Source organism: Aythya fuligula, chromosome 9 (genome assembly GCF_009819795.1).
Source record: "Aythya fuligula isolate bAytFul2 chromosome 9, bAytFul2.pri, whole genome shotgun sequence".
NCBI lineage: Eukaryota > Metazoa > Chordata > Aves > Anseriformes > Anatidae > Aythya > Aythya fuligula.
The window spans coordinates 1,411,416-1,430,680 of NC_045567.1; positions in this window are offsets into that span (position 1 = coordinate 1,411,416).

The window sequence follows — 19,265 nt, forward strand, 5'->3', positions numbered from 1 at the left end:
AGCCTTTGGCGCCCAACATGGGGCTCGAAGGGTTGAGATAACGACAGATCTGACCAGAGTGTGTTAAACTAAAATTGGTATAAGTATTAGACCTGCTTAATAGTTGCTTGTCATAATGCTGATTGCTTTAATCTCAAGTCTGCTGCGCCTGTTTTCCAAATTGAGTATTATAGCACGTTATTTTCCATATGTGCTCTCTGTCATGTTGTTTATCCTTTCCAGGCCCTGGTTTAAGTTCAATATGGTACTGTGTGTTGTAACAGTGGCTTATGAGCCGATGATATTTCTGGTCATGACTCTAACTTGGTATTTGTACTCAGCAATGTCGTCGACTCTATACTTTGGAAACCATATCTCGGAAACTATTAGCAATTCCACCTATTGCCTTTTTTCATCAGTGAATCAATCTGTGGAGGGGAAAGGAGAATATATTTTTTCTTACTTGTTCACTCTCCCTTTCTCCTTCACCATACCCTTATCCTCCTTGATCATTCTCCCTTTCTCCTTCATCACCCTCTTATCCTCCGAGCTTGTTACAGTAGTTCTCCAAGATATTGAATATCCTTGGGATACTCAGACCAGCATGTTCTTGTTGTTATGCCTCCTGAATGTGCTTCAGGTTTTGCTTAAAGTTAAACAACTACTTAGGAATCTCATCCAGAGATCTTCCTGGAGGCAGGATAGTTGTGAGTGGCAGGGAGTATGGGAGGATATGGGCAGGTTTCTAGAGCAGTGGGCACCTACAGTGTTTTGGAAATTCACCCCTGAACAACTGCAAAATCCTAAAAAACTGGTAGAATTCTTAAAAGAAAGGTGTCATGACTCTGGCAGTTCCAAAGTGACACAAATCATTGTAACATGCTGGAGCCTGGCTCATACCTATCGAGCTACAATTGATACTACTATCAACTTAGTGACAGACCCTGTGGCCACTCCAAGTCCTGTGACACACCCAACAGCCAGTCCAACCCCTACAATGGACTCTGCAGTCACTCCAGCTCCTGCAGCCACTCCAGTTCCAGCTCCTGCAGCTGCTCCAGTTCCTGCAGCCACTCCACCTCCTGCAGCCGTTCCAGCTCCTGCAGCCACTCCAGCTCCACCTCCTGCAGCCACTCCAGCTCCTGTGGCTGGGTCAGAGAAATGAGCTGTAGCAGTGCAAGTTGCCCCTGTAGAGAAGGTGAAAAAATGGTATAGAGATTCTGGTTGTTTAGAACGTAGAGAGTCTTCTGCCAAATCTATAGAGACGACAATGCTGGGCCATCAGGGATTCGGGAGGAGGAAGATGAGGATGCTGAAAAATCAACAGTAACTACCCGAAACCTATACCAGCATGAACTACGAGATGTGCAAAAAGATTTTGGTTGTTGCATAGGTGAGCAGCTTGTCAACTAGCTGCTCCAGTGCTGGGACACCGGAGCCAATTTTGTGGAATTAGAGGGCAGAGAAGCCAGACGGATGGGATCCCTTGCTAGAGACGCAGGCATTGACAAAGCAATTGCAGATGGAGCACAATCTCACAGCCTCTGGAGGCGTCTCCTCTCAGCTGTGAGGGAAAGGTGTCCCTTCAAGGATGAACTTGTATGTCTACCAGGCAAGTGGACCACTATGGAGAAAGGAATCCAGTACCTGAGGGAATTAGCCATACGGGAGGTGATTTATGAGGACCCAGACCTCAGACAAATGTCCACAGATCCAGATGAAGTCAGGTGTACACAACCTCTGTGGTGGAAATTTGTACGGAGTGCACCATCATCATATGCCAACTCATTGGCAATAATGGCCTGGAAAGATGATGAGGAACCCACAGTGGATGAAGTGGCTAAACAACTTCGGCAGTACATAGAAAGTCTCTCCTCTTCCTTACAGGCCTGTGTCTCAGCTGTGGAGGAACTTTCTGAAGAGTTCCACCAACTTAAAGAGAATCTATCTTCCTCCCCACCTGAACAAACCAGTGTCCACCAACTAAAAGAGAACACTTGGGAGAAACTTTCTGAAAAGGTTCACCAACTTGAAGAGAGATTATTTTCCTCCCTGTCTGTACAAACCAGTGTCTCAGCTATCAGTGGTAATCGTTCATCCACACAAGGAAGATGATATGGTGGGTAATCACCCTGTGCCACTCTGTGGTTTTACTTACAAGACCATGGAGAAGACAGGAGAAAATGGGATGGAAAATCTACCTTGACCCTAGAGGCATGGGTACGTGGGTTGAAAAAGAAAACAATCAGGAAAAAGGGATTCTCTGAAAAGCTTGCTGCTCCAACTTCCAGCAGACAGTCCTTCAAACACAGAAATGAAGAAGCTTCTGACCAGGATTAGGGGGGCCCTGCCTCCAGCCAGGGGGAGGAAAGGGACAATCGAGTTTATTGGACTGTGTGGGTTCGATGGCCTGGCACATCAGACGCACAGAAGTATAAGGCTTTAGTAGACACCGGTGCAAAATGTTCTGTAACACCATCGAGCTATAAAGGGACAGAGCCCATCTGTATTTATGGAGTGACAGGGGGATCTCAGCAGTTACTCGCTCACCCTCCCATCTCCCTCTCTGGGATGGGGGAGAGAAATGTAAGATGCTGACATTCAGCTTAGACTCAGGTGCGGCTTCAGAATTTATAACTAGAGAGATGGCTGGAGCCTCCCTCAGGGGAATAATGCTGACAGATCCTAACAGCCGCAATGCCACAGATCTTTCATTATTCTCTCACTGTAACACAGATACAGGAACAATTAATATTCTTCTAAAATACTGTTTCTATATTCCAGTATTGAAATGATGTTTGCCTATACTTAATTAATGACATAAACTTGTATATATATATTTTTTTTAAATTTTACTTTCTCTAAAGAGTGGCTTTACTTTTAACCTTTCTGGAAATGATAAATTGAATTAAACCTTACCTTATTAGCAACTTGGGACTGAAAAATTGAAATTACCATATATGTGTGACAAGTTGAACTATGAAGTGCTTCATAGTTTTAGATAAAAATCACCTTTAAAACATACAGTACTTTGTTTAGGATCATCATTACAGCTTAGACACTTATACAGCACCTGATCACTGACTCCCTTCCTGTACTCAAATTTCTTGTAGGTCAATTAGGAAATCTTAAATTAATTTATAGAAGAATCACCAAAAAACCACAAATCTTTATTTTTATCCCATTTTGCCTTTACATTAAATATTAATATACAGTGTTGGTCTTTTATTGTAAAATCCAATTGACTTCAATGGTACAGATCTAAAATGGATTTAAGAATTCATACGAATCACAGAATCACAGAATTTCTAGGTTGGAAGAGACCTCAAGATCATCGAGTCCAACCTCTACCTAACGCTAACAATCCCCACTAAACCATATCCCTAAGCTCTACATCTAAACGTCTTTTAAAGACTTCCAGGGATGGTGACTCCACCACTTCCCTTGGCAGCCTGTTCCAGTGTCCAACAACCCTTTCGGTAAAGAAGTTCTTCCTAACACCTAACCTAAAACTCCCCTGGTGCAACTTAAGCCCATTCCCCCTCGTCCTGTCACCAGGCACGTGGGAGAACAGACCAACCCCCACCTCGCTACAGCCTCCCTTGAGGTACCTATAGAGAGGGATAAGGTCGCCCCTGAGCCTCCTCTTCTCCAGGCTGAACAAGCCCAGCTCCCTCAGCCGCTCCTCGTAGGACTTGTTCTCCAGGCCCCTCACCAGCTTCGTCGCCCTTCTCTGCACCCGCTCAAGTACCTCGATGTCCTTCTTGTAGCGAGGGGCCCAGAACTGAACACAGTACTCAAGGTGCGGCCTCACCAGAGCTGAGTACAGGGGGACGATCACCTCCCTAGCCCTGCTGGTCACACTGTTCCTGATACAAGCCAGGATGCCGTTGGCCTTCTTGGCTACCTGAGCACACTGCTGGCTCATATTCAGCTGACTATCCACCATCACTCCCAGGTCCTTCTCTGCCTGGCAGCTCTCCAACCACTCATCTCCCAGCCTGTAGCTCTGCTTGGGGTTATTGCGCCCCAGGTGCAGGACCCGGCACTTGGCCTTGTTGAACTTCATGCAGTTGACCTCAGCCCATCGGTGCAGCCTATCCAGATCCTCCTGCAGAGCTTTCTTACCCTCGAGCAGATCGACACACGCACCTAACTTGGTGTCATCTGCGAACTTACTGAGGGTGCACTCGATGTCCTCGTCCAGATCATTGATGAAGATATTAAAGAGGACCAGCCCCAGCACTGAGCCCTGTGGGACTCCACTAGTGACTGGCCTCCAACTGGACTTGACTCCATTCACCACGACTCTTTGGGCCCGGCTATCCAGCCAGTTTCTAACCCAACGAAGCGTGCGCCAGTCAAAGCCAAGAGCAGCCAGTTTCTTGAGGAGAATGCTGTGGGAGACGGTGTCAAAAGCCTTGCTGAAGTCAAGGTAGACCACATCCACAGCCTTTCCCTCGTCCACCCAGCGTGTCACTTTGTCATAGAAGGAGATCAGGTTTGTCAAGCAGGATCTGCCTTTCACAAACCCATGCTGACTGGGCCTGATTGCCTGCTTGCCCTGCAAGTGCTGCATGATGACTCTCAGGAGGATCTGCTCCATGAGCTTCCCTGGCACTGAGGTCAAACTACAGGCCTGTCAAACTGACAGGCCTGTAGTTTCCCGGGCCTGCCCTCCGGCCCTTCTTGTAGATGGGCGTCACATTTGCTAGCCGCCAGTCAACTGGGACCTCCCTCGATCGCCAGGACTGCTGATAAATGATGGATAGTGGCTTGGCCAGCTCCTCTGCCAGTTCTCTCAGTACCCTTGGGTGGATCCCATCCGGCCCCATTGACTTGTGCACATCCAAGTGCCGTAGCAGGTCACCAACCAGTTCTTCGTGGATAGTGAGGGCCACATCCTGCTCCCCATCCCCTTCCACCAGCTCAGGGTACTGAGTATCCAGAGAACAACCGGTATTGCCGCTAAAGACTGAGGCAAAGAAGGCATTAAGCACCTCAGCCTTTTCCTCATCTCTTGTAACTAAGTTTCCCCCCGCATCCAGTAAAGGATGGAGATTCTCCTTAGTCCTCCTTTTTGTGTTGATGTATTTATAGAAACGTTTTTTGTTATCTTTAACGGCAGTAGCCAGATTGAGCTCCAGATGAGCTTTGGCCTTCCTAATTTTGTCCCTGCACAGCCTCGCTACATCCTTAAAGTCCTCCCTAGTGGCCTGCCCACTTTTCCAAAGATTATAAACCCTCTTTTTTCTCCTAAGATCAAGTCACAATTCTCTGTTAAGCCAGGCTGGTCTTCCCCGCCAGCTTGTCTTTGGGCACGTGGGGACAAACTGTTCCTGCGCCATTAAGATTTCCCTCTTGAAGAGCGCCCAGCCTTCCTGGACCCCTCTGCCCTTCAGAACCGCCTCCCAAGGGACTCCACCAACTAGTGTCCTGAGCAGCTCAAGGTCAGCCCTCCGAAAGTCCAATATAGCGGTTTTACTGGTCCCCTTCCTGGCCTCGCCAAGAATAGTGAACTCCACCATTTCGTGGTCACTCTGCCCAAGACAGCTCCCGACAATCACATCCTCCACCAGTCCTTCTCTGTTTGTGAAGAGAAGGTCTAGTGGGGCACCACCCCTGGTAGGTTCACTAACCAGCTGCATCAGGAAGCTATCTTCCACGCTCTCCAGAAACCTCCTAGACTGCTTTCTCAGGGCTGTGTTGTGCTTCCAGGATATGTCAGGGAAGTTGAAGTCCCCCACGAGTACAAGAGCTGACGATTTTGCAACCTCTGTCAGCTGCCTGTAGAATTCCTCATCCGTCTCCTCATCCTGGTTCGGCGGTCTATAGCAGACCCCGACCAGGACACTAGCCTTGTTGTCCCTGCCGATCCTAACCCAAAGGGACTCAACCTTGTCATTCCCAGCCTCGAGTTCTACAACCTCGAAAGACACTCTAATATAGAGAGCTACACCACCACCCCTTCTGTGCTGCCTGTCCCTTCTGAAGAGCTTATAGCCAGGCATTGCAGCACTCCAGTCATGAGACTGGTCCCACCACGTCTCTGTGATGGCAACCAAGTCGTAGCTTGCCTGCTGCACGATGGCTTCCAGCTCCTCCTGTTTGTTACTGTGGTGGTTTTACCGTGCTGGGCAGCTAAACCCCACAACCGCTCTCTTACTCCCCCTCCTTTAGATAAGGAGGGGGAGAAGTAAAGCAAAGAACAACTCACGGGTTGAGATAAGGATAATTTAATTAAAGGGAAATAATTATAATAATTAAATAAAGACTACCATGAACTAAACAATTTAACTAAGGGGAAATAAAAGGGAAAGGGGAAAAAGGGAGGAAAACAAACAAACAAAATAAATGAAAGCTATATGGAAGTACAGAGGAAAGAAATTACTCTCTACTTCCCACAAATGAGCGATGATTGACCACGTCGTTGAAGCAAGGCCTCAACGCACGCAGCCGGTGTTCGAGAGGAGGACCGACGTCTTCTCAACGAGAGCCCACCCCTCCCCTCTTCTTCCTGTTTCCACCTTTTATTGCTGAGTGTGACACCACATGGTATGGAATATCCCTTTGATTGGTTTAGGTCAGCTGCCCTAGTGATGTTTCTCTCCTCACTTTTTTGCCCACCCCCTAGGAGGGTTAGAGAAAGGCCCAATGCTGTGCCACTGCTGCTCAGCAGTAGACACAACACTGGTGTGATAACACTGCTGTTCCAGCTACAAGTACAGAGTATGGCACTGTATGGGCTGCTGCCGGGAAAGTTAACATTCCAGCCAGACCCAGTACAGTTACCCATGCTGTGTGCATTGGTGTAGATGCACTTTGGCTGGGCCATTGCCTTATCCTCTGGCCTTGCCATTGCTTCCCCTGGCACAGCCCCAACAATCCTTGCTTCAGCCCCATCCCCCTTCCTACCTAGTTTAAAGCCCTCTCAATGAGCCCTGCCAGCTCCTGGCCCAGGATCCTTTTTCCCCTAAAAGATAGGGACCCGTCTGCGGCCATCAGGCCAGGTGCTGAGTAAAGTGCCCCATGATCAAAAAACCCAAGATTTCTGCGTTGGCACCAGCCCCAGAGCCACGTGTTTAACAGGTGGGCTTTCCGTGTCCTCTCTGTACCCCTCCCTGCCACCGTAGGGATGGATGAAAACACCACCTGCACTCCCGCTCCATCCACTAACCGACCCAGCCCCCTAAAGTCTCGTTTGATAGCCTTCAGGCTTCTCTCTTCAATGTTGTCACTGCGCGCCTGGACTATCAAAAGAGGATAATAATCAGAGGGGTGTACCAGGTTGGGAAGCTTCCTGGCAACGTCCCTGACCCTGGCCCCAGGGAGGCAGCAGACTTCCTTACGGGTAGGGTCAGGCCGTCAAATAGGGCCCTCTGTTCCCCTGAGAAGAGAGTCTCCCACAACAATAACCCTTCTTTTATTCTTGGTGGAGGCAGTCCTGAGGCGTGGAGTCGACCTCTTCGCCCTAGGCATCCTCCTGGGAACACTTGCTACCTCTTCCTCGGCTACTGGTCTGTCGAGCTCCAGGGCCTCAAACCTGTTGTGTAAGGGCACCTGGGAAGACGGGGCCGGAAGGGGAGGGCATCGCCTGCGATGTCAAGCAGGGACCTGTTTCCATTCCTCCTCAACTCCCAGATTCCCTCCCTCTGCCCGACGGCTACAGGGCAGGGGGTCCACCCCCATTTGAGGAGTCTCACCTCGGTACCTCCCCTTGAGGCCCTGCAGAGAGTTACGCCACAAGTCTATCTCTCGCTCACACTCCCTGATGGCCCTCAACCTCTCCACCTCCTCCTTGAGCTCCGCCACCATGCGGACCAGGTCATCCACCTGCTCGCACCTCACGCACACAGTTTCTCTGCTTCCAGCCGATGGCAGCAACAGGCTCAGACACTCCCTGCATCCGGTGGCCTGAACTGCAGCATTTTTTAACGGGTAGTCGGTCTGGGTGTGTACCGACTTCCTGGAGAGCGCACTGTGCCTGGTGGAGACCATTATCACCTAGCTAACGGCTGTCGTTACAGGAGGTGTTCGTGTGGGCAGGGGGAGCGCTCTGCCCTGCCTGCGCGAACTGTTTTTTTTATTAAAAAAAAAAAAAAAACAAAAACAAAACACAAACAAACAAAAACAAACAAACAAAAAGACCACAAGAAACCCAACAACAACAAAATGAGTATACATCCAATGTACAGAACGAAAAGTTATCTCACACTATGGTGCTTCATCTTAACATAGACAATTTCTCTCTTCACTAAATAGAATAGTTTGCTCGAGAGTCTCTGCAAGGTTTAATTACCCACAGCAAATAGTTCTGATTTCTACATATATATATATGTTCTATTTTATTTTCATAGCAGCCATACATTTATTATTATTTTTTTTTATGACAGCCTGCTATTATTTGTTCTGTTATGTACTGTAACCAAACAATTACTAAGAAAGCCATTTTTGGTGATATGACTGATGGCAACAGCATTTCAGGAATAATAAATATGAACTTTCTAATTTAATAAATATCCAGTTTTACCACATTTATCTTCTCTAAAATTTAACTGCATGTATACAAGGTGACCAACACTTAAGGTATTTCAGTAAACCAAAACCACCTTGTGTTACAGATACACACATTTTTTTCTTAGTTTCCTAAGCATTTTATATATAAGGTTGTGTTGAACCTACTCACACAAGCAAGCTAACTGAAATCAATGGTATTATTCATTTGCATGATGAGTACAAATACATAAAAATGCTCTGTTAGAGAAAAAAAACTGATACATTTTAAGGTAATTCTGAAGTTCTTTCTGAGCTCTAGACATCAAATCCCATGCAAAATCACAAACTGAGTTTAAAAAACGTTGGGCACCAACATAGAAGCCAAGTAGAATTAGATTCAATCCTCAATGAAAAGTTTTAATAGCATAACAGCTTCCTTTTTTGTTTGTTTGTTTGCTTTGGATTTTGCCTCCAGAATGCACAGAGCTGGAGCCCTTGAGGCAAAACTTTTCTCATGAAATTATATATACCTTGGAAAGCATAAATGCAATAGAGGATTTAAGCAGCAATGCTTTTATTGTGGGCAACGTGCTAAATCTAATCAGTTTGCTTCCTCTACTTGTCTGACTTTTTAAGAAATAATAGCTACTTAGGGTAGCAAGTGGCCCAGGTGATAGTATCTAAGCTTTTGTTTCTTAAAACAAACAAAAAATATTTTAAAAGAGACAAAAACAATCAGAAATATTATTTCCCATTAAATATTTTCTATTAAAAATACTAAAATGAGATCCATCAGCAAATAATAAATATATCTGATTTGAATCAATAAAGTGTACGTGTAATTCACTTTTTGTGTTGAGAAATATAGATATTAGGAACACAGACTGGGATATTCTCAGGAAAAAAAAAAATCTCACTAAGGATTTGCAGTGGCATAATCTACAAGCATACTCAATTTTGGAAAAGCAATTATTGGTGTCAGTATATGTGGTGTAAATGCCTGAAGTAACTAGGAAAATAAAACTAACATTCACATTTTTAAGGAAAAGGTACAGCATTGAAGAGGCTTTCAGGGTAGGGCATAACTGCTTTATCTGAGCGTTCCCTAGGCTCCCAGCCTTAGATGCTATCGCGCTGGGGAAACTTGGTGTGCTAGCCCTAAGGAACAGCACGGAGCATAGAGTGGAGTGGAGACACCACGGCTAGGCTCTGTAATCAGATGGGACCTCGATTGTTCTTGTGCACAAAGCTGCACTTTTTGCCACCCTAAACCAAAGACCTGTCATGTTTTGACAAATGCTGTACCCTAGTGTACATTTTGCTCATTATAATATCATTATAATACCAAAACACACCTCCATCCCAAAAGCTACCTGCCTCCAAGGTGTGACCACCCCTCACTGAGCATGCGCTCTGAATTCCTCGGAGCCTATTACTTTAAACGGAGACGGGAAAACTTTACACCAATCATAACTAAGATATGCTTGACTAGAGCCACTCAAGCTCCACCTAAAAGATAGAAAATAATATAAATTGGCCCAAGAGAAAGGGGATGTTAGGGAAGATACCACTGTCAGGGGAGATACCATCCCGAGGACAACATCCTTAGGACCTCCTGACTCCTGGGATCAGTCGACGGGCTGAGCCTCTCTTCCCCCCCCATTGGGACACCTTTGGGTGAGATCTGAATACTTGCTTATATATCTCTATAGAGTCTCTGATCCTTTTTAACGCGTTTATTTCTAGGCTGCACACCTGTGACACCTGTAAACACCTGTAACATCTGTAACACCTGCAACACCTATAACCTCTGTAACATCTGTAACATCTATAAACATCTATAACACCTGTAACATCTGTAACACCTACAACACCTATAACACCTGTGTATTTTATGCATACTAACTTGCTTTTGCAGACAGTCACTATCGCCGGCAATCCAAAAGAACCTGATTATCTGTTGCTGTAATAAACCATACTTGATTGCATTGTGATAACTCTCATTGAGTGCAACGAGGGTGAGGGTGGTTATTCGTGATAGTTCAGTGTTCTGAATCTAACCAGACCCCCAGGCGGTTAATGCATTTTTGGTGAATGTCTGAATGGACCCCCAGGCCGTTAATGCGTTGATGGTGAATGTCTGACTGGACCCCCAGACGGTTAATGTGTTTTTGGTGAATGTCCGACTGGTTCAGTACCCTGAATCTGACCGGGCCCGTAACGGTTAATCAGCTACACCCCTTAATGCGACAGTATAATTCACAGTATTGTAAGTGGTTTGACTAATCATTTATTTACACTAGAACAGCTTCCAGCTCTATACTCTACATCTGCTTCCAGAACGTGATGCAGTGCCAACTGAAGTTTAAGAGAAGATCCAAATTGATTTAGATGAGTTTTGTATCAAGAGTTAATCTTCCATTTCAGCAGAGAAATATAACTGCACATGGAATCTTTCACATCTTCATCTAGGAAGCCACTTCACCAATATCATGCATATCAAGCAATTTATCACAGAATCACATACCTCCCTCTCTTGTCCTCCCTGCATACATATTTATAGTTAAAGAAATAGACATCTATGAATAAAACCAAGTGGAGTCAAACACATTATATAACTCCTGTTTATACTAATGCCCACTACACTATTAAGGTGAAAAAGTTCATTAAATTGAGATCAGATTATACTGGAACACAGACATGTGCTTCTGCCTTCAAAACACAAAGAGATGAAGTATTCCAGAGTTTTAAATTCTTCCATCAATTGCTTCTGTTTCAGAGTAAATCTCCTTTGAATGTCCTGTTTGATGTCAAAAAGACTGGAACCAGCAAACCACAGATAAATTAATATTTTCATTCATCTGGATAGTACTGCTTCTACTCAATGTTATATCCATAAATACAGAGAGAATTCTGAAATACCTTATTTTTACTAGCTACTTACAATTGGCATTGGCTCAACTAAACTCAGAATTAGACCCAGTGACTCAATAAATCCCTGAAAGTTTAGACAAAAGGTTTTTTGATATGACCAAGAATGCTAGCTCAATTACCTTCAAGAAGTAGGCTTCCTCAGCTGAAATTCATGAACAACACTGAGAAGAAGAAGAGTTTCAGAGCTGGTTTTCCCGTGCACTGTGCAGAATTTAATTCATTTGGCAAATTTCAGTTTAGAAATTACCTTTTATTTGATCAATGGAAAAAAATAATAATGATTAAAAAACAAAACAAAACAAAACACAAACGATATTAGTAGAAGTTTTTTCTTCTCTGCTATGTTTCTGAAATCTTTATTTCTGAATAACCCTTCTCCTTTGCATGCTTCCTTCTCTCCCTAGGCACAAACTGTATAGAGAAGTGAGGACCTTCCTTAACCTGACACTACGCAAGGGAAAAGATCCTGTGCCCCTCACAGTACTCTGATTGCAGAGTGATCACATATGCTCTGTAATGTTTTAGAGCATTAACTTACTAACGTAGTAAGTTCATACATATCATAACAATGTGCATCGCTAGTTTACATTGATAGATGAAAATAACTAGTACATTGAAAGCTTGCTAGAAATCCACAATTAGCATTCAGAACCAGTTAGGAAAGTAACTGATCAACAGCCTTGTAGTGAAGTAGAAAGGGGGGCTAGGGCTGTTCGTTCAGCCTAATGCACGTGACAGAGCTGGACATTATTTAGTATCTGCTAGAGCCTGGCTGCCCAAAATGATAAGCCAGCTCTAGACAGATGATTTACTGCTCCTGTTGCAGCTGTAAGCATCAATTAAAGAAACATAGTATGCAAAAATTTAAAATCAGAAGGATGTCATGGCTCTAGTACTAGCAAAAGTACCATTGCTCTTATTCCAGTGGACCACTGCCTTTAAGAGAATTAAACATTGACAACTTTGTTTCCTCCCCATTTAAGATGACTGAATTCAGATTATATTACAAGCTCCTCTACCTCCAACTCCCTGTGCAGTATAACTCTCAACCAAAAATAAATCTTGAAATCCTAATTGATTATACAGGACAATTGCAACTTTCATTTTCAGTTAGGAGCTGAAGTGGCAGACTGGGCAATGCTGATGAATACTAAACAGGCTGCGACTGACTTTTCATAACTATCATGCCAACCCTATAACATGTTCAACTATGTAAAAAGTAGAAAATAAATGCATTTTAAATTAAATGCTGATGAGCACATACACTATGAGTAAAGAGTTAACCTTTTTTTTTTTTCTTTAAGATTTAGCCCTTTAAATGATAGTTTCATTTGCGTTTTTTATTTTATTGATTACAACATTTCTTCAAGAAAAAAAGTATTTAATATGGTTTTAGACATACTTTCCTGGTAGCTAATTGTAAAATGCCCAGGTGAGCCTTCTTAAAACCTCATTAATAACTAAAATATAGTTCTTCAACAGATGTCTTGTGAATGACTCCTACATGAGAACACCAAGAATTTTACTCTTTCTCTGACAATATTTCAGTGCAGTAAATCTATGCTTGCAATACATTTAGGAGTCTATAAGAAAAAGCTTATCAGCTACTCAGATCACCTGACTAGCAGTGAGCCACTTGTAACAACTTTAAGATAGTTCAGCATAATAGATTCTACTCATCTTGCAATGAAAACGTGAAATGTCAGATCAGATAAATGCAGCTAACGTGCTAGTAACATCTTTATATTTGCATTCAATGACAAATTTTCTCATTTTGAATTCTTTTTCTCCGAGTGGAAGAATAGGTTGAAATTTTCTCAAAAAATAAAAATCCAAGCAACTTTTTTTTTTTTTTTTTTTTTTTTTTTTCAGGAAATAGAAAAATGACCTTGATACACTTTATTTGGAAAGCTGGAAGAACTTTTTCCCCCCTCCAGTTATACAATGGAATGGTCAAACTGACAATGACAAATAGTCATGTAATTCATCAGTGCTTCATGAAAAAAAATAAAATACTGAAATAACCATGATCTCTGAAAACAGTTTGTTTTCATCCAGTTAGCAGACTCTCACAGAAAACCTCTCTAGTGTGAAAACCTCCTCAGGGAATGTTTTTTGTCAAGTATAGTCAGAAATAACAAGAACCAGCTGAAAGAAGCTCAAAGTCCATTTTGAAACTAACAAATATCCTCATCTGAAATCTTGGTTAGAATATCTAGGGCCAAATATACCCTTAAAGAGACTGTGCTTTCCTATGGAAATGTTTAACTGTATGGGTGAAATGAAGACATGAATAAAAGGAAAAGTAGACTGCAGGGATGAATACAGACTACTCTAGCTGACTGTAGTCACAGCTGAAAGAAAGAATGTGGGATTCCACTCCCCAAACTCACAGAAGGTGACAGGAGAATGCACTAGGATTTCACTTTGTCAAAACTATTACTCTGGATAAAAAAAATAAAAACTATATTGTTTTTAAAACAAATACAACTAAAATAAAACTTTGATTTTTTTATTTATTTATTTTTTTTTTTTTAATTTTGGGACAGCTCAGGGATAAAGCTCCATTCCCTAAATCAGCCAGGTTTCCCTTTCATGTGTAGAGTATGTAAGAGGAAGCTCCTTGGACCTTGTTCCTGATGCTATCTGCATATAGCACAGCCAAGGGACAGTGGAGCTTGACTCTTTTTTGTAGTCAAGTAACACACGGAAATGGCAGCTGGGTTTAAAACTAGGAACTCACACAAGTCTCTGGAAAGGCTTACACTTATCATGAGAAAGTCCAGTCTTAATCAGTTAAATACTGCTCGTGTAGAAATTTAAAAACTGCTGTGACACTGACCTTAACTAGTAGGGCACTGAAAACATCATTCTTTAGACCGGAGTTATCAAGTATGATCCTTCAGGTCCTTCAGTTGCATAATCCAGTCAATTAATTCTGAATTTGTATTTAGTTCTAGTGCCTTCCCCCTGCCCCATGTCATTTTAGACTGCTGAATGGGAAGCAAGTGAAACTTCCTAGGTATACTTTTTCAAAGCTTACCAAGACTTTACTCTGAATAAGAGAGCACCTTGCCTTCAAGAGCTGCACCTCTAAGGTCTGTGCAGCAAGCTCATGGAGATGGAAGACTGGTATGAAATGTGTTCCCTGAGACATGGGAGCAAACATCTTCTTATTTCATCAGCTTGGTGCTGAAAGGCAACTGAGACAGATTTCATTACCAAAACAAAACCAGAACAAAAGGACGGAACAAAACCAAATATTCATTTTGAAAAATGAACTTCATAGTGAACAGGACTTCATAGTGAACAGGACATTGTAACAATTGTAACATTATCATCTGTGTGCAGGTAAACTTTTATGAACCAAGATAGGGTCAGCAAGGTAATTAAGACCATCATGAAGTGAGAACACCAAAGGCTTACCACTGAAATCAGAGAGATTTCTGATCTCTAAATCTATAATAAGATTTAATAATTTCTGCTATCTCAAAACAGCAAATTAAGTACATTATCTCCATTATCTCCCCCCCACACACACTTTTTTTTTTTTTTTACATTTGTGATAAATGAATTTAGAAAAGGTATTTTTTTTTTTCAGTTCTATCAGTGTGTCAGTGACTCATTCTCTCTCTCTCTCTCTCTCTTTTTTTTTTTTTTTTTTTTTTCCTGGCATTCATGAAGGGTCTCTGGTAAGAACTCCATTTTTTCAATAGGTTTCAATGAAAAAAAAAGAAAGTATGCTGATGACATAATGCTTATAACAGGTTGAGATAGAGAAAACTGTTTACATTCTTTAGAGCTTTATATAGTCAATGTTGCATGAATTGCCTACTTTCGAAACAAAGCAGGAGAAAATGAACAAAGGGTGAATAAGACCTTTGGATGTTTGAAGCATCTCCTGATTAAGCTCATTTGGAAACATTGCGTACTTGTACGTTCTGTGTGTATGAAATTATCTTTAAAAGAATAATGCCATCCTTCTGCATCTCCATTCACATCAAAACTATTCTCTATTGAGCTAAGTCTATTATATTTTACCCCGAGCCATGAAATGCTTCTTTAAAGACAGTGGAAATAAAGCGTTTATTTTATGACAGGGAAGGTTAAATTGAAGCACTCTTTTCTCTATTTGACATTTACAAATAACATAAGTCATACAGCAATAAAATAATAATGAAATTATAAATAGGATTGTCTTCATTTGAATTGCAAAGATGTGCTTTTATGCTTTCCTCAGAGCTCAAACATGTTGGTGTATAATGACCTACTGAAAACAACTCCTTAGTGACAGCTGAAATGAAAAGTTCATGGGGTAATATATTGTCCAATAAAAGTTTTACCTTACAGACTATGTCATTTTACAGTAATATGTATAGCTTCAGTTTTACAGGGTCTTTTATGTTTATATCTCAACCTGCTGAAATAGTGTTCATTAATTCGTCTTCATGACCCCTGAGGGATTAAACAACGTGGCCAAATTTAGAGAACAGATAGCAGAGTGAGAAATAAACTGTAAATACTGAAGCTTCAAACCTAACTGTTTTTAAAAACCCACATTTTTCTTCTTTTAATAGTGTCCTAATAAAGAGTGTAATGAAAAATCATTTTGGACAACCTTCATATTGCTTTGATATGAAAAATATGATCAGTGAAGTATCATGATTTGCATCACTTAAACACTATAGAAAATATTTTATAAAAAGATATACGTTTTCACTTCAAATGATAGGTATTCTCCATATTATGAAACAAATCATGTAATTCATGAAAATAACCTTAATTTCTTAGTTTGAAGATAAAAGAAAATATTTAAATATGTGATTTATTTATTTTAGGGAAAAAAAAAATAAAGGTGACAATAGATTCAGAACTCTGGGATAGTATGCTGGACATACTGCCTTCAATTTTAAACACGACTTGAACTTCTCTTGTAAGTTGTACAAATTCACAACTTGCCTGAAACTAGTAAAGCAATTAAGTGTGGTTATTTTTTTCAGCATTTGTATAACTGTCTTCTAAAACAGCATTGATTTCTGTAACTTGTCCATGCCAGAGACTTACACCACATCATTTCCAACAAACATTCTTTATCTCGCTTGTCTAGGTGGAATATTTGAATAGTTTTTCCTCTACCTCACAGTACAAAGAAAGAAACAGAACAATGGAAATTGCTCATCAGTTTCAACATTTAACCACATCCCAGTTACAGTTGATCTGAATCCATGCTTCACTTCCATAGTCTTACCTGTTTCCACTATGAAAAGGGGGTGTCTCTTAAACTAAGTCACATAGTACATTGCAGTTTTTTTTGACAGTATAATTTGTACTTTCCAATTATTCTTGGCTCTCCTTACACTTAAACTCCACCAGCAAGTACTGTGAGGTTTGACAGGCCCATCCACCTGGTGACCTCATAATCCTAAATTAATTAAAATACTTTAAAAATAATTTAAAATAATAACAAGTTAAAAAAAGCAACCTCCATTACGAGCTGGTGTTTTGTTGTAACAACTGATGGATCTCCGCTTTTGCTGCTAGTAAAATGAAAGAGATGTTTCCCCTATTCCCTGAGGACAGAAAGCTTCCTTATTGTTGAAATGAATGTGAAGGTGCCTACAAAGCTCTCATTCCATCTACAGCTCTGCTCAGTAAACTCTTAGTGCACCCCTGTTCCCTGAATCCTGTATCAATGTTGCAACTGCACTCAAAATCCATTTTCTATTTTTATACTGTTTGGCATGTATGCCCAATATCTTCATCTACCACGTTGCATTTACAAGATGTTAAAACCATGCTGCTTGAGTAGACCAATAGCTTCTGAATAAATTAAGAAGATTCAGTTTACGTGTACAAGCTCTGCTCATCAATAAACAAGCAAACAAGCATCATGTTTTGCCTCTCACATCTGATACATTATTGCTATAGACCTGACTTTCAAATTTGATTCAGATAAGATGTCCAATGTGAGAATAAAGTGATTGGAAAGACTTGAGATTTATGGGCTAAATGTTATTGTCCTTTTGGGAACATTTTCAGCTTTTAATTTCTCCTTACACCATATCAAAGTTTACATATCTCGGTCCCTGAATTTCTTTCTGACATCCTCCACTACACATGGACATCTTCTAGCATTTCTGAAGATGGCTCTGGCACATTTTCCTTCATCATTGATGAAAGTCAATATTTTTTAATCCTTTCAGATTTCAATGTCATATTTCCTCCTACCCAGATATTCCTCCAGACTTTCTAATTACCCGCTCCACACAGGAAATGTCAGACTGCAGCCCTGAGGACATAATGACCCACATATGGAGACATTTGCTGACAAACTTAGGTCAAAGGATAACATAAAATTGTTATTATATATGTGTACACCATAGCTGTATGAGCAGAAGGATAAAATCTGACATGTGGAAAGACAAGAAGGTGTGTCCTGTTCAGCTGCAAGCACAGATGCAGAGCTGTAGTGAAGAGCACTGGCTGGGCCCTGATTCTTTACCATTCCGAGTTAATGTGGAGTGGAAAAGCATAAGAACAAGGAGAGACACTTTTCCCTCCACTAAGGCCAAAACAAATGTCTTTTACATCATGTCTCAGTGAAGAACTTGGACCATTTCTACCACCCTTTCACCTGAGTTTCTCTAATGTATATTTAATGTATATTTTCCTGCTACAGGCTGCACAGAGACTGTTAGCTCTTAGCCTCATTCAAATGAGGCATCCTTCCTTAGGTTAAGAAAGTGTCTGGAAAGAAGAAAATCGAGAAATACAAGCAGAACACAATACCTCAGTAGTTAGAGCACAGGGGTACCTCAGAATGAAGCTGGCAAGCAGACCTGGCAGCCACACTGCTGGATTTCCCTCTCCAGAAGTAACTTTGCAGTGACTCCATGCTTCTTTTCACAGCTACTTGGAATCTGGGAAGCCTACTCTGGATTCACACACAACATTAACACAGATTTGTGCCCCTTTCTACCACACACACCTGCATTAAACTATCTAGTGCAGGGTTTTTAATCATTTCCACCGAAACAAAACCAAACAAAATAGACTTAATCGTGGCATGAGAAATTGCTTGCTTTCTTTAAATAAAAATCTACCACTGTTCACTGAAATGAAATACTTCAAGCTTTGACTGTACTGAAAAAGGGTATTGATTTTTCGAGCTTTTTCTATTGTGAGATCTCTTGTAAGCAATAGAGACCATTATATCATTCTGTTCTAACAGTCATGATCTTTTGTGGAAGATTTCCAAGCTGCAGGCAACTTTTGAAAACTGTTTGCTTTTAAAGCCATTCAGATTTCTTTTATTTATTTACGTCTCCAATGGTGGCTTTACCCAACAGCTGAATACAGGTATTACACATTTAGTATCCTGAAGCATATGGCAGGAACTGCCGTTTTTTCTACCCCACAGAACTCAAGGGACCAAAGGGGCTGTAGGCAAGACTAAGCAAGCAGCACTGGGCTTATGTACCTTATCCCATATGAAGACATGCACCAGAAAGGATATTTAATTAATTTTGTATTCAGTAACAAAATGGAGTGTTTGAAACTCTGCAAAGGCTCTCAATCCTCACGCTCAGTGGTTATCCCTAGTCATATTGAGGAGTAACTTTCAGATTTACTCAGATTATTTGCCAACATAAGATCCTCCAAAACTGTGAATTCTTTTCTCTTGCTCCATGTCTCTTTCAACCTCTATATTGAACTTTTAGTAAATTTTCAGAGACAAATTCTGGAACAGAAATACAAGAGGAGCTCTGACCTACTGAATTTTTGTAGAGTCAGTAAAAGACATTCCCATTTATCTGCAAGTTTAATCTCTACCTTTGTTAGTGCACAAGTGAATA